This window comes from Gracilinanus agilis, chromosome 1, assembly GCF_016433145.1.
Source record: "Gracilinanus agilis isolate LMUSP501 chromosome 1, AgileGrace, whole genome shotgun sequence".
NCBI classification, from domain to species: Eukaryota; Metazoa; Chordata; class Mammalia; order Didelphimorphia; family Didelphidae; genus Gracilinanus; species Gracilinanus agilis.
Window position 1 is genome coordinate 683,399,866 of NC_058130.1, and position 15,396 is coordinate 683,415,261.

At 37.3% G+C, this 15,396-nt stretch overlaps 1 pseudogene; it reads left to right on the forward strand.

Annotated features, from left to right (window-relative positions):
• Positions 1-3,038: 3,038 nt before the first annotated feature.
• Positions 3,039-14,931, forward strand: LOC123255558 (annotated as a pseudogene).
• Positions 14,932-15,396: the final 465 nt, after the last annotated feature.

Genomic DNA, 15,396 nt, shown 5'->3' on the forward strand with positions numbered 1-15,396 from the left:
ACTTTTCTGGAGTCACAAATCTAGTAAATGCCTGAAACTGGAGTTTAGTTCAAGGTTTCCTGAATTGAAGTCTAGGAATCTACCCACTTTACTACCTAGCCCAATTTACTTTATAAATGAGAAAACTGAGGTTAAGGATAATGTGTTCAAGAAACTACATGAGGTCAGGTCAGAGATCATATCTTAATGATCCTTTTTTTAAAAACTCAGTTTAAATACTAGTGGTCCCGGGGTAGTGAATTTGGGATTATAATAATTTTCTAGGACTACCTACTAAATAATAGGATAATTGAGGGTAAAATCATAACTTTGAAGAACTGAATTTGTAATACCCATAATAACTAGCATTTACATAATTTTTAAAATCCTTACCTTCTGCCTTAATGTCAGTTCTAAGACACAAGAGGGGAGAAAGCATTTGTAAACCTTAAAACATTATATAAAAGGGCAACTAGGAGGCACAGTGGATAGAGGACCAGACCTGTAGTCAAGAGGACCTGGGTTCAAATCTAGTCTCAGTCATGTTCTAGCTTTGTGACTATGGACAAGTCACTTAACCCTAATTGCCTAACCTTCACCCCTCTTGTGTCTTAGAACTTTATAAAAAATTTCAGAGCAACTCAGTGAGAATGGGGATATTAGCTCAGTTTTACAGATGATGAAAATGAGACTCAAAGAAGGGGAGTTAAATCAAGTGAAGAAGCATTTATGAACATTTACTATAGACCAGGCACTCTGCTAAGCACTGAGGATACAAATACAGACAAAAAGAGAAAGAGTCTTATCCTCAAGCTACTTACACCCTAATGGGGGAAAAGAACCCATAAAACAGAAGCTAAAAATCAGGGATATGATGGCAAACTCCAGAAATAAGTAGCATTACAAAGAGAAGAATGAAGAATAGATATTCCAGGCCCTTCCTCAAAATAGAGGTTTCCAGTGGAACTCACCAATGGGAGAAAGGGAATAAAGGGATAGAAAAGTGTTCCAGGGTGAAACAGGCCATAGGGGATGAGGAATATTATAGCTTAGGTATGATGGCAAAGTCAGGAGGGTAAGAAGCAGAGTTAGAAGAGAGTTGCTTGAATCACAGGGCAATTAAGTAGTGGGTTTGAGATTGTAAACCCAATGTGTTATAATGGGGAAAATACTACCTTGGGAAATTGTTTAAAAGGTTATGTAGTTCATACCACAGACAAAGAATAATTCCCTCCAGATCATTTCCAAAAAGTGGTCATCCAGCTGCCACTTGAACTTCTTTAATAATGAATAACTCACTACCCACCAAGGTAGCCTAGTCTACTTGGAGACAGCTTGATTTGTTAGGAAGAGTTGAATTTGCTTTGGCACTTATTAGTTGTACAATCCTGGGTAAGTCACACACCCTTTTATGTCTCAGTTTCCTCATTTATAAAATAGTTATAATTATACCTCCATCATTTCTCTCTCTTGGGGTCTTGCTTTTCTGATTGGTGAGTCTCTGCTTATGCTTACCATATTATGAAAAGCTGTAGTCAACCTTGCTTAATTCCCAGCTAACTTATTCTCTCTGGTCTGCTTTTCCTCCCTAATCTTATTTCAACTCCTCCCTCAACTTTCCATGTCCCCTTTTGTTTCATTTCCTGTATCAGAATAGTGAATATGGATTATTTAAAGCACAGCCACAATAAATTGACAGATTTTCTTGGACTTGAAGTTCTTATCATTCTGTCAGTTGACCTTTTCCCTAAGACTTTTCCCTTAAATTCTCCTCTCTCCCTTTCCCCTGTCTCTCCTTTCCTCTCTCTCTCTCTCTTTCTCTCTCTCTCTCTCTCTCTCTCTCTCTCTCTCTCTCTCTCCTGATTAAGTCTGTCAGTCTCTCTCTTTTTCTCTCTCTGTTTTTTTCTTTCTCCCCCTCTCAATGTTTCTCTGTCTCTCCCTCTCTCTGTCTATATGCCTCTCTATTCCCCACCCCTTTCTCTCTTGAAATTTGTGAATAATAGAGGATAATATATTTTTAAGTCAGTGGTATTTAAAATGTCATTAATATAACTCCATTTCATTGCCTCTTCCCTTAGCTAGAGAATCTAATTGTCCAAATTTATACAGGTCTTGGGGTAGCTGGGTAGCTCAGTGGATTAAGAGTCAGACCTGGAGATAGGAGGTTCTGGGTTTAAATCTTTCCTCAGATACTTCCTAGCTGTGTGACCCTGGGCAGGTCATTTAACCCCCATTTTCTAGGCCTTACTGCATTTCTGTCTTGGAACTAATACAGAGTATTGATTCTAAGAAAGAAGTTAAAGGTTAAAAAAATTTATATGGGCCTTCACTGTTTAAAAAGAATCCTTCCACAACAATTCTGGCAAGGAAGTAGTAAAGAATTATCTCATTTTTGAGAAGTGAAAACTGAAGCTCATAGAAGGAGAGGGTTTTTTTTAATTTAGAATATTTTTCCATGGTTACATGATTCATGATTTTTCCCAGCCCTCCTCTCTCCCCCATACCGGAGCTGACAAGCATTTCCACTGTGTTTATACATGTATCATTATTCAAAACCTATTTCACCCTGGAACACTTTTCTATCCCTTTAGTCCCTTTCTCCCATTGGTGAGTTCCACTGGAAACCTCTATTTTGAGGAAGGGCCTGGAATATCTATTCTTCATTCTTTTCTTTGTAATGCTACGTATTTCTGGAGTTTGCCATCATATCCCTGATTTTTAGCTTCTGTTTTATGGGTTCTTTTCCCCCATTAGGGTGTAAGTAGCTTGAGGATAAGACTCTTTCTCTTTTTGTCTGCATTTGTATCCTCAGTGCTTAGCAGAGTGCCTGGTCTATAGTAAATGTTCATAAATGCTTCTTCACTTGATTTAACTCCCCTTCTTTGAGTCTCATTTTCATCATCTGTAAAACTGAGTTGCTCTGAAATTTTTTTATAAAGTGCTGTATAAATCTGATCTACAACTATTATTGTTTCTCACATATTCCTTTGGAAATTGTATGTTTTTCATTTGGCTTCTTCAATAGAATTCTTATTCTAATAGAGTTCTTCCTATGGAGGATGGATCTAGGTGCAACTGCTTGTAATTCAAGGAATTATGGTATGGAGACACAGATGCTGTCAGGTACGAGACATTCAGTAAAGGTTAGAAGAAGAGGAAATTAAGTAGTAGAGATTGGTGACTATTTGTCAAGTTGATAACAGTAGAAAAGTCTGCTGTTTGCCTGGGGCCTCTATCCAAGACTTGACAGAAAACCTCCTAAGACTTGTCAAAATGGATGCAAGCTGTCCATTTCTGGTGATTCACATTGGCAAAAATGATACTGCTAGAAAGACTCTATAAAGCATAGCTAAAAATAACACCATCTCGAACAAGATGCTGAAGGACACAGGGACATAATTGGTGTTTTCATCACTGTTGTCAATAGAAGAGAAGGGCTTCAGAACAGAAAGACAAATTTGGCAAATCAATATACAGAGAAGACTATAACATATAGCAATGGTAAGTATCTTGGGGGCAGAGATCGTTTAATTGTTATCTTTGTATTCCTAGTTCCTAGTAATGTACTTGACACAGAGTAAGGACTTTGTAAATGTTTTCTTGCTTGGATTTGGATTTTTTAAACACAAATTAAGCTATAAGAATAAAAGATGCCTGGCCAGTTAAAATAAGAACTAGTAAGAAATCTTTTCCCCATAATCTTTGAAATATGCTCTAAATTGTTTTAAATGAAAGATAAAGGCTAAATATAATTACTTGTATGTAACACTGACATTATGAAGAAATTACAAAGAATTACTAAGTAATAGCTATGTGTTTAGTATTGAGGAAACATAATTTAAAAACAAGACCCCCTAGAAGCTTACATTTCAAAAGAAAGTAATAAAATGCTCAGGGGAATGATGGCAATGGAGAGGTGTTTTGCTTTGGGAAATCACAGGGATGGTCAGTACACTCATAGAGAAACTATTTGACCTAGTGTTTCTAGTAGCAACAGCAGTATTGATTTTATTACTGTTTCATAGCTGGAAATAGGAATAAAAGGAGGGTACAGCTATAAAGGAAAAAGACAAGAAAATGGCTGGGCTGGAATATGAAGCATAATTTGAGATGTCTAGATATAGGAAACCATGTTAAATATTCATCAGTTAGAATAGCATAGGCCATAGGACAAGAATTCCAGAGCTGAGAGGATTAAATACCCAGGAGGACACAACTGCAGGACAAGAGTTCTGGTTATCCAGAGGACACAATGGCAGGTTGAGTGGATAGCAAGTAAATAGCTGGTACACTAAGCAATTATGGCTCAAGAAGAATGACAAAAGAGACATTTCAAAGTTCACAGAAGACAAAAATGAAGGAAGGAGATAGAAATAATACCCATGACAGAATTTGGCTATTTGTAAATGTACAAAACATCAAAAATTAGTTAAATCCTGTGATTCATTACTGGAAAAATAATATTTCAAATTATCAACAATTAAACTAGTTTTCTGGTACAAATCAGCCTTAGTAAGTTTGCACAGTAGGAGGCTGATTTACTCTAGAGAGGCTGAAACACTGAGATTTCAAACCCTCCATGTTGGGAGATCAAAGCCATGGGTTAGGAATGAGTGCGTGTTTACACTTGAAATTGAGCCTGAAATCTCTCCTCTCTTCCCTGGAACCTAGCACAGGGTTCGGAACAGAATACAAGCTCAAAAAATGCTTAGATTAATAATGGAGCTATTCACATATTTGGAGCATCCTTTGATCAAATACCTATTTCAATTGTACTGGTAACAGAAAACCAAAATTCTAGCTCTTCATCTACTGGCATTACTGTGAGGAGCTGGCTTTGGTCCTGAAATAATCTTTTTTTTTTTTTTCAAAGCTGTGGATGTTTGCTTCATAGATTCTCTTTCCCAAGCCCATGGCTTGCTCACTGCCTCATTCTCACACCTGTTGTGGGGAGAAGAGAGGAGTCTAATACAAAGAATTAAGAGTGGCAGCTATGAGAAAAAAGAGGTAAATCATTGAAACGATTGCAGACTCCTCAATTTAGAAGTTTAGAAAATACTTCCAAACTTTTAATTTTCCAAAAGAGGAAACAGTGTAGTAGAGAAATGAGTAAGGATGTGCTTAAGACATGACTAAACTAATCTTGCATCCTCTCATCCTTTAACCCAATATGTCTGTACAATACTATCTAAAGGCATTTGACTACTGGCAAAGAATGGAAAGAAAAAAGTTACCTGACCTAAGAGAGGAGACTAATGTTTATGGGAAGCATTAACTTATTTTAAAATTGTTTACATATTTTTGTATTAAAATGATTTATTTCTAGGTGTCTTGGCACCTCCCATCCTTCCCTACACTATAAGAAGGCATCATTTGGCAAATGAATATGTATATATAGATTATTTCTTTTATTTTTCCACTTCTTAGTTTATTCTCTGGAAGTGAACATTTATAAGTTATTCTTGAAATATTAAATCTGTAGTTGTATAAAATGTTCTCTTGGTTCTACTTGTTTCACTCTTCATTATCTCATGTTTCTCTTTCTAACATTTTTAAAAATTATTCTGTTCATCATTTTTATGGTACAGTAGTATTCCATCACAATTATATACCACAATTTGTATAGCCATTCTCTAATTGGTAGACATCCCCTCAATTTCTAGTTCTTTGCCACCACAAAGAGAGCTGCTATAAATACTTTGGAATATATGGGTTCTTTTCCTTTTTCCCTTGTCTCCTTGGGAGATAGACCCAGTAATACACAGTTACAATCACAGTTTTATAACTTCCTTTGCATAATTCCAAATTGTTCTCCAAGATGGTTGGATCAGTTCACAGTTCCATCAACAGTGTATTCATGTTCCCACTTTTTCACATCCCTTCCAACATTTGTCATTTTGCCCTTTGTCATTTAGCTAATATGCAGGATCTGAGGTGATACCTCAGAATTATTTTGGTTTCCATTTCCCTTAAGAGTAGTGATTTAGAGCATTTTGTCATATTAATTTAATTTTCATTGAAAGGGAGAGATGCCCCCCTGAAAGCTGTTATTTCCATCCAGAGAAGGATAAAGATAGTCACTTTTCTTCCCATATACAATTTTAATGATCATTTTCTGAAATTTTGTAATCAATCTTCTCTCCCCCTTTATCTGTCCTCCCCCCTTGAGATGACAAGTGACATATCAGTTATACATGTGCTATCACGCAATACATATTTCCATATCTGTCATGTGAAACAAGAAAAAAACTCATAATGGAATAAAGTGGAAAGTGGCATGCTTCAAACTGCATTTAGACATCAGTTTCTTCTACAGCAGCAAATAGCCTTTTTTATCATGAGTCTCTCAGAGTTGTTGAATACTTTCCTTGTTGATAATAATTAAGTCATTCCCAGTCAATCATCATGTTGTATGATGATCATTTTATGAGCCTTAGGGAAAAGAAGTGACCTGCCCGAGATCACATAGCCAATGCTTGGCTAAACAAAGATTTAAAGAAAGGTATCTTGACTCCTAATCCAGTGGTTTTCCCATTATATCAAGTACTTTGGGGGAGCAGTAATGCATTCATTGGAAATACTGCCAGGGATGCTATAAATAAGATTCATAATGTGTGTGTAAAGGGAATGCCTTCCACCCAGAATCATGAACTTTCTTCTTGTCCAACCCATCCCTTTAGTGTTACTGGAATGCTCCAAACAGAGGTCATAGATTAAGAGCCCTAGCAACATGACCCAGGACTAAAGATTTCAGGTCTGGGTCAGAGAGACTTTGATTGGTTCCTGAGATGTGATAGACTAGCTCAGATAGAAAGGAAGTGATGTGGAGAAAAAGGCTATAAAAGATGAGACCGAAGAGGTCTAAGGAAGTCTTTGGAGGTCTTTGGCATGAGTTTTCTGGGATTGATTTTTCTACTCTATTCAGCTTTGGTGGCTTAGGCAGAAGATACCCTTTGGGGCTGGTAAGACTCTTGCTCCGAAGAGACTACCGAACTTCCATGTGGAGATCAGAACCTTGACAGGGATCGAGCTGAAATTCTATGTATCAGACTTAAGGGTGGTAGGCTAGAAAATAATTTTCTACTTCCTTCCTTCCTTCCTTCCTTCCTTCCTTCCTTCCTTCCTTCCTTCCTTCCTTCCTTCCTTCCTTCCTTCCTTCCTTCCTTCTTTCCTTATTTCTTTCTTATACTATATCTATATTAAATTATATTGTTAAAAGCTACTATCATCCACATGACTTAAGTTAATTTTGTAAATGGCAACTACAACAAAATTTTAAATAATATTTAACAAAACCAATGTCTAAATATTACATGTAGTATTTTAATTATTATATATTACATTTATTTTCATTATTACATGTGACATGGTGAGATGACTTCTGGGATCCCTTCAAAGTCTAAGCCTATGATAATGATTATGTAATAATTATGGACATGAGGAGGAGGAAGAGAAGGAGAAAGAAGAGAAAGAAAAGGAATAAAAGAAGGAAGAGGAAAAAGGAGAAGAAGAGTAAATATATTACCTTCTAGGATCCCCAGCTTCTTTACAGCATAGAACTAGAAAATAATTTCANTCCTTCCTTCCTTCCTTCCTTCCTTCCTTCCTTCCTTCTTTCCTTATTTCTTTCTTATACTATATCTATATTAAATTATATTGTTAAAAGCTACTATCATCCACATGACTTAAGTTAATTTTGTAAATGGCAACTACAACAAAATTTTAAATAATATTTAACAAAACCAATGTCTAAATATTACATGTAGTATTTTAATTATTATATATTACATTTATTTTCATTATTACATGTGACATGGTGAGATGACTTCTGGGATCCCTTCAAAGTCTAAGCCTATGATAATGATTATGTAATAATTATGGACATGAGGAGGAGGAAGAGAAGGAGAAAGAAGAGAAAGAAAAGGAATAAAAGAAGGAAGAGGAAAAAGGAGAAGAAGAGTAAATATATTACCTTCTAGGATCCCCAGCTTCTTTACAGCATAGAACTAGAAAATAATTTCATTGTCATACCCTTTTCCTCTGGGAATGCCTGCCTTATTTTTCCTCCCTCTTGTATCCCATACATTCAAGAAATATTCATTAAACTTCCATTATATGCAAGTACTTAAACCTTATAGGCAAAAATGATATCACTAGAACAAAGCTTCAATCAAGAAAGAAAAAGTGTTGAACCAGAAAGAGACATACATAATATTCTTCTTTAATATAATCAGCTTTAGGAATAGGTATTTTGTTTCATTGTGTTTCCATAATGAAATCAATCAAACATTATGATGTTCCAGGCACTGAGCTAAATGCAAGGAATGCAAAAAAAGGCCAAAGATAGTCCTTGCTCTCAAGTTCATGCTTTAATGAAGAAGACAACAGGCAAACTATATTCAGGGCAAATTTTCAGTCATTTTTCAGTTGTGTTTGATTCTTTTTCACACCATTTGGAGTTTTCTTAGCATAAAATACTGGAGTAGTTTGCCATTTCCTTTTCCAGTTCATTCAACAGATGAGGAAATGGAGACAAATGGAGTTAAGTGACTTGCAGTAACTTACACAGGTAAGTCAGTAGGCTGATCTACCAGCAATCAATTATAATAATTTAGGTGTGGGGTAATGAAGACCTGCACCACAGGGGCAGAGGGAAGAAGAGGGAGTATTGGAGAGACGTTGCAAAAGTGCAAAATATAGCTCTTAGCAAAAGATTGGATTTGGAGAGTAAGAGATAGTTGGGAGTCAAAGGTGACTTCTAGATTGCAAGCTTGATGGATTTAACTCCTATCTCCCTCAGTTTCCTCAAGAATGGAAAGGGGATAATAAGAGCAGCTACCTCACAGGGTTGTTGTGAGGATCAAATGAGAAAATATTTGTAAATAACTTAGCATAGTGCCTGATACTTAGTAGGTGCTTTATAAGGACTAGCCACATACTACTACTATTACTACTACTACTAATAATGACATTTGTAGAGGTTTTTTTAAACTTTCATAATGCTTCACAAATATCACTTTTATCCTAACAACAATCCTGAAAGATAGATGCTATTATTATAATAAATTTATAGATGAGAGAAGTGAGAACAAGAGAGGTTATGATTTGCCCAGGATCTCACAGCTAGAAAGCAAGTATCTGAGGCTAGATTTGAACTAAGGTCTTCCTGACTCCAGACCTAGTATTCATTCTATCCACTGTTCACCTAGCTGTAGTGGTCCTATACATATCTGACTGTGCTCAGTATTTCATGGCCAGAATCCTTCCTGGAAGAACGTTCTGTTTCTCCCTTTCTCAGAATGGAGTGTACTTTATAGAAGGAACAACCCACCAATTAGTATGGCAGGGGATAGGGTAATTTTTAATAAATACCTTTACTTCCACTCGATGGCCTTAGATATACCCGATGAATACTAGAAAAATAAAATTCTGGTGATTTAGGGATCAAAACTTCGCCCTATTCCACTGCTGCTCTCTGAGCATGGGTCAGAAGAGTGAAAATGACTTTCCATGGCTGAGTGGTTAATCATAGCTCTGTTATCCTGTTCTTTTATGAGGCAACTTCTTGCAGACTCATGTCTGTCTCTAGAGACCCCAGTTCAGGAATATACTGTGTCACTTTAACAATCTCATTAAGGCAGCTATTGGGTGAAAATAACCTCTGGGCCAGACAGCAAGCCTTAGATAGATGTTTTTCATTTAAAGTTTAGTGAAATATGTTTTGGGCAAAACCCTAAAGGCTCTTTCAAAAAAAGTCCGTGAGAAAATATCAATTCTGTGCTTGACCTTAAAACTTCCATAAAATAAAAGTAGAATCTTTGATTTGAAAAGAAAATGTAAATTTTGGTGTCATCATCTGTGATGACCTTGGATTGCAATAAAGCAATGAATGTTATTATAAATTCCAATTATATTGGGGAATTATGTCTCATATGGATGCTGAATTTTCAAAGAATCACTGTCAATGAAGAATGAGTCCAGAGTAGAGTGATAAGTAGGGTGAAGATTAGTACTAGAAATCATACTAAAGGAGGATCCATTGCAGTAACTAACTAGAGAATTTGACTCTGAAGAAGACATTTTTCAATTGTACCAGCATCAAACATTTGAAGAACTGTTGTGTTGATTTGGAAGATTCCTTCTGTCAGTGAGAATTTATGATACCATGAGTCTATAGGGCATCTTTTTCTTCTTCATCTAGAATTCCTTAAAAATAAAACAGGTGTAGCCTCACTGAGACACAACAAACAAGTCAATGAGTATTTATTAAGTGTTCAGTATGTCAGGTGCTGCAAACATTGGGGAAACAAAAAAAATGGTAAAAAGTGTCCCTGATCTATAGAAGCTGACATAATTATCGTAACATTAATTAGGGTTCTGGAAGCATTTCTAACATCCATAGCCAAATACAGACCATAATCTTCTTGAACTAAACCTAGAAGGGCTGAACACATTGTAGGTTCACATATTTACATATGAAATAACATAGAAGAACTCCTTTATTCATTATGTTCATTGATCTTTATGGTATAAATGTTTCAATGTTTTTATACCATAGTTTATTCATGTGAGAACCTCCATTTTAAGGAAAGCTGTCCAAGCCAGCCATGTTTTCTCCTTTATTTCCTTCCAGGCTCCCTACATATTTTAGATATCACATATTGGTCAATGATACTTACTGTAAAAATTGGGTCAAATCCAAATCTTTCTATTACTTCTAGCCACGTTAATCTTATTCCAGCAAAATCCACAATCACTAAATTTTATATAACTGTTATTGCTGGTTTTATCTTTTATGGTCTCTTCTTCTTCCACAAAGTCCTATTCTAGTATTGCAACCTGGTATGAAAGTGCCCTTCAGTTTTTTGAAGTTATATTATAGAAGCTACCTCTCAAAAGGTCCCCAATCCTGGAAAGCCTGACAGTATAATCCTGCAATAAACTGTATTTGCCAATGATGGCAAGCCTGATGAAGTACTCAGAGGCTCATCACACACAGGCTGGCCATTTGTTGGTAAAGATTTTGGACAATGCAATCCATCAGACAAAGAAACATAGAAAGTGGCTTTCACTCTTTTTGGTTCCTTTCCCTTTTCTGCAGTGACAGATTGGTGAACTGGGGCAGAGGGCCAAAGATGATGAATATCAAAAATGTTAAAGTAATCTTTTTTTTAAAATTTTCATTTATTTATTTATTTTAGAATATTTTTTCACGATTCCATGATTCATGTTCTTTCTTTCCCCTTTTCCTTTCAGGTACTCCAGAAGGCATAGTAAAAGGATGGTAATATCTGGTGGGCACTGAGAAATTGGGATAGGATTGAGGCTGATGGAAATGAGACAACGGAAAGCTATGCTTGGAAAGTAGTGTTTTCCATAGTTGAGTTTTCCATAGTTGAGTTCATGATCAGTGAAGTAATAGGAGTGACTTGAGAGTATGCTAACTAATATGTATTTAGACCAGTAAGAGTGTCATTGGGCAGGACAGAGATCTTCTTTTTTTTTTTTTTAAACCCTTACCTTCCATCTTGGAGTCAATACTGTGTATTGGCTCCAAGGCAGAAGAGTGGTAAGGGTAGGCAATGGGGCTCAAGTGACTTGCCCAGGGTCACACAGCTGGGAAGTGTCTGAGTCTAGATTTGAACCTAGCACCTCCCGTCTCTAGGTTTAGCTCTCAATCCACTGAGCTACCCAGCTGCCCCTGGGATCTTCTTTTGAAGGTAGATGACTCAAAGGTCTTCCCATGGCCCAGACCTTAGAAGTGGCAAGAGTTGCTGCTATTTCTTAGGGACATCCAGAAGTCTTGTCTGGCAAAACGCATGAGTACCTCTTGGCAGAACTCTTTCCCTGGGGTCTTTGGAAGTCAAGTTAAAAGGCAATTGTGGCTCATTCATTTTATTTGTGTCTGACTGTGACATGATTTGGTCTTTTCTTGATAAAGATACTAGAGTGATTTATCATTTCCTTGTCCAGCTCATTTGACAAATAAGGAAACTAAGGCAAAAGGGATTAAGTAAATTGTCAAGGGTCACACTAGTGTCTGAGGCAGATTTGAATCCAGGCCCAATATTCTATCCACTGTACTACTTAGCTACCCCACTAAGAGATAGAGTATATCATAATTTGTTCAACTATTTCCTGGAATTTGTGTTCTTTGTTTCCATGGGGTATTTTTATTTGTTTATTGATTTTTTGCTACTCCAGAAACTTCTGTAAAGAATATTTTTGGATAGAATTTTTTTTTATCTTTGACCTCTTTGGAGCATATGTCCTAGTAGCATGTGTCAAAGAGTATAAACTTTTTTAGTGACTCTTCTTAAATAATTCTCAATTGTTTTCTAGAATTATTAGTCCAATTCACAGTTCCAATAATGTATTAGTGTTCCTGTCTTCCTGCAGTCATTCCAGCATCTACTATTTCTGTCTTTTGTCACCAGAATCACAGAGTCTCACCTTTGCAAATGTGCTAGATATGAGATGAAACCTCCAAGTTGCTTTAATTTACATTTATCTTATTATTAGTGATTTGGAAAAGTCTTAAAATATGGTTATTTGTAATTCTTTTGAAAATTATTTGTTCATATCCTTGGACCACATTTATCTCTCTGAAATTTAATTTTGTTAGATTCAGCACATTATTAGAAACCACTGAGGTCTTTTTAGTTCTGAGTTTTATCATTCAGTGAATAAGCCATCCTTTCCTATTTATTGTTATCTTCAAATTTGATAAGTATGCTTTCAATTATTTATTGATATTCTGCAACTTTCATTTTCCAGAGGATGCTGAAGTTTAGACAGATCCCCAAGGTCACGCAAGTCTCTTTTCCTATCTACTTCACAATATCCTCATATGTAAAATGAAAGTATTGTACTGAATGGCCTCTGTGTTCCATTGCATCTCGACACCACATTTGTTATTGTTAATCCTGAAGCCTTATATTAGTTTATCCCATTTTTAAGGCCAATTTAGAATCAAAATTCTTAGAACTTTTTACAGTGGTTGTTTATGAATTTGCTCTAATAGCACTGAGCTAATAGTTTCTCAAATTTCTTACCTCTCTTTCTATAGCATTTTACAAATATTCTCTTATTTGACTCTTACAAGGACTTTGTGGAGTAAGATGGAGAGAGATATCCTAGCCAATATCAACCATCTATTTATGATAAAGCTTCACTATGCCTTCTAGACATAAGGGAAGCTTTATCTCATCATGGGCTTTATCTGGAGGAGACCTCTTTACACACCTCTCCAAAGAGGTCATGTTTACAGAAGAAGATGTGAAGTTCTACTTGGCTGAGATGGCTCTATGTCTGGACCACCAACTGGGGATGATTTACCTTAAGCCTGAGAACAATATTCTGAATGAAGAAGGGCATATCAAATTCATAGAATTTGGCCTGGGAAAGGATGCCATCAACCATGAGAAGAAAGATTACTCCTTCTGTGGGATAGTGGAGTACATGGCTCCTGAGGTTGTTCCCCACCAGCACTATTCACACAAGACTGACTGGTGATCCTATGGGGTGCTGATGTTTGAGATGTTAATGGGCTTCCTGTCATTCCAGGGGAAAAACCAGAAGACCACGACACTGATTCTCAAGGCAAAGCTAGGTATGCCCCAGTTTCTGAGCACAAAGCACAAAACCTCATTCAAGTCCTGTTTAAGAGGAGTCCTGCTAATAAACTGGACTTTGGCACCAATGGGACTGAAGAAATTAAGAAGCATGTCTTCTACTCTACCATATTGGGAATAAATTGTTTCATTGTGAGTTCAAACACTCCCTTCAAGCCTGCCATCACTCAACCCAATTGCACCTTCTGCATTGACACAAAGTTCACTTACTAAATATCCAAGGGTTCCTCAGTCATCCCTCCTAGTGATGGAGTCCACCAGATCTTCTGGAACTTCAGTTTCATGGCTACCAGCTTGATGGATTATGATGACAAAATCTGGACCTGCAGGCCCCATTGCGTTTAGTGGTCCAGCAACTTCATGGGAAGAGTTTGGTTTTCAGTGATGGTTTCATAGTGAAGGAGACCATTAAAGTTGGCTCCTATTCCATCTGTAGGTGCTTTATTCACGAGGACACCAACATAGAGTATACAGTCAAGATCATCAATGGGAGCAAGAGGGATCCCACAGAGGAGGTAGACATTCTTCTTCACTGTGGCCAATACCACAATATTGTCACCCTGGAAGATGTGAATGGCAATGGCAAATATGTGTACCTGGTGACTGAGCTGATGTGGAGTATAAAGCTTCTGGGCAAGATCCTTCAGCAGTCTTCTCAGTCTGTGTGGCAAGCTCCATGCTACACATGATCTGCCAGACCATGGAGTACTTGCACTTCCAAGGGTGGTGCACAGGAACTTGAAACCAAGCAATATCCTTTACGTGGGCAAGTCTGGGAACCCTGAAAGCATCCAAATCTATGACTTTGGCTTTGCCAAGCAGCCTTGAGCAGAGAATAGGGTCCTCATGAACCCTTGCTATATTACCAACTTTGTGGCCCCAGAGGTCCTAAGGCACCAGAATTTGGAATGAAGGCTTGACATCAGGGACTTGGGCATCCATACTATGCTGGCTAGATACATTCCCTTTACAAATGGGCCCAATGATACTCTGGAGGAGATCCTGACCCAGATAAGGAAAAGAAAATTCACTCTCAGTGGTGGAAACTGAGACACAATTTCAGAAACAGTCAAGGATTTGGTTCATGTGGGCCTCCACCAGTGCCTGAATGCTAAGCAGGTTCTCCAGCATCCAGGGTCACTCAGATGGACAAGATCCCTCAGAGCCAGTCATCCCATCAGGATGTACAGCTAGTGAAGGGCACCATGCCTGCCACCTATTCCATACTGAGTTGTTCCAAGCCCACTTCACAGATCAAGTTGATCCTTTAATCCTGGCCCAGCAACAGGTAAAGAAGCTACTATTCACCATACTGTGAAGAGTTTGGGGAGCAAACCAAAGACTAAAGGGCTGTGCTAACACTAAAGACTCTGCATGTTTCCTGAGGAAATGGTCTCTTATCCTGCCTGGACAGGGAAATGAGAGCTAGTCAAGTGGGAACTCCAGGAAAGTAGCCCACTGAGATGGACTCCGTTGGAGGACAGAGTGCCTTTCTCCTCCTGAAACATAGACCCATTCTTGGCAGGAACATTCCTGACTGGAATCAATCACTGCACAAATTCTTCTTTTTTAAAAAGAAAAAGTGGGGGCAGGGTAGTGATCAATAGATTTTTTCCAAGATCTATTTGTTTGTAAGGAGAGATGTTAACTATAAACAAAAGGAAGACCACAAAGCAGAATGAAAGAATCCTCCATCTCAAGAGAAGAGTTTGGACTCCGATTCTGGGCCTTGAACTTTGCAGACTAGATTGGAGGTTGGAGTGGGCAATGTTTGTCTTTGATG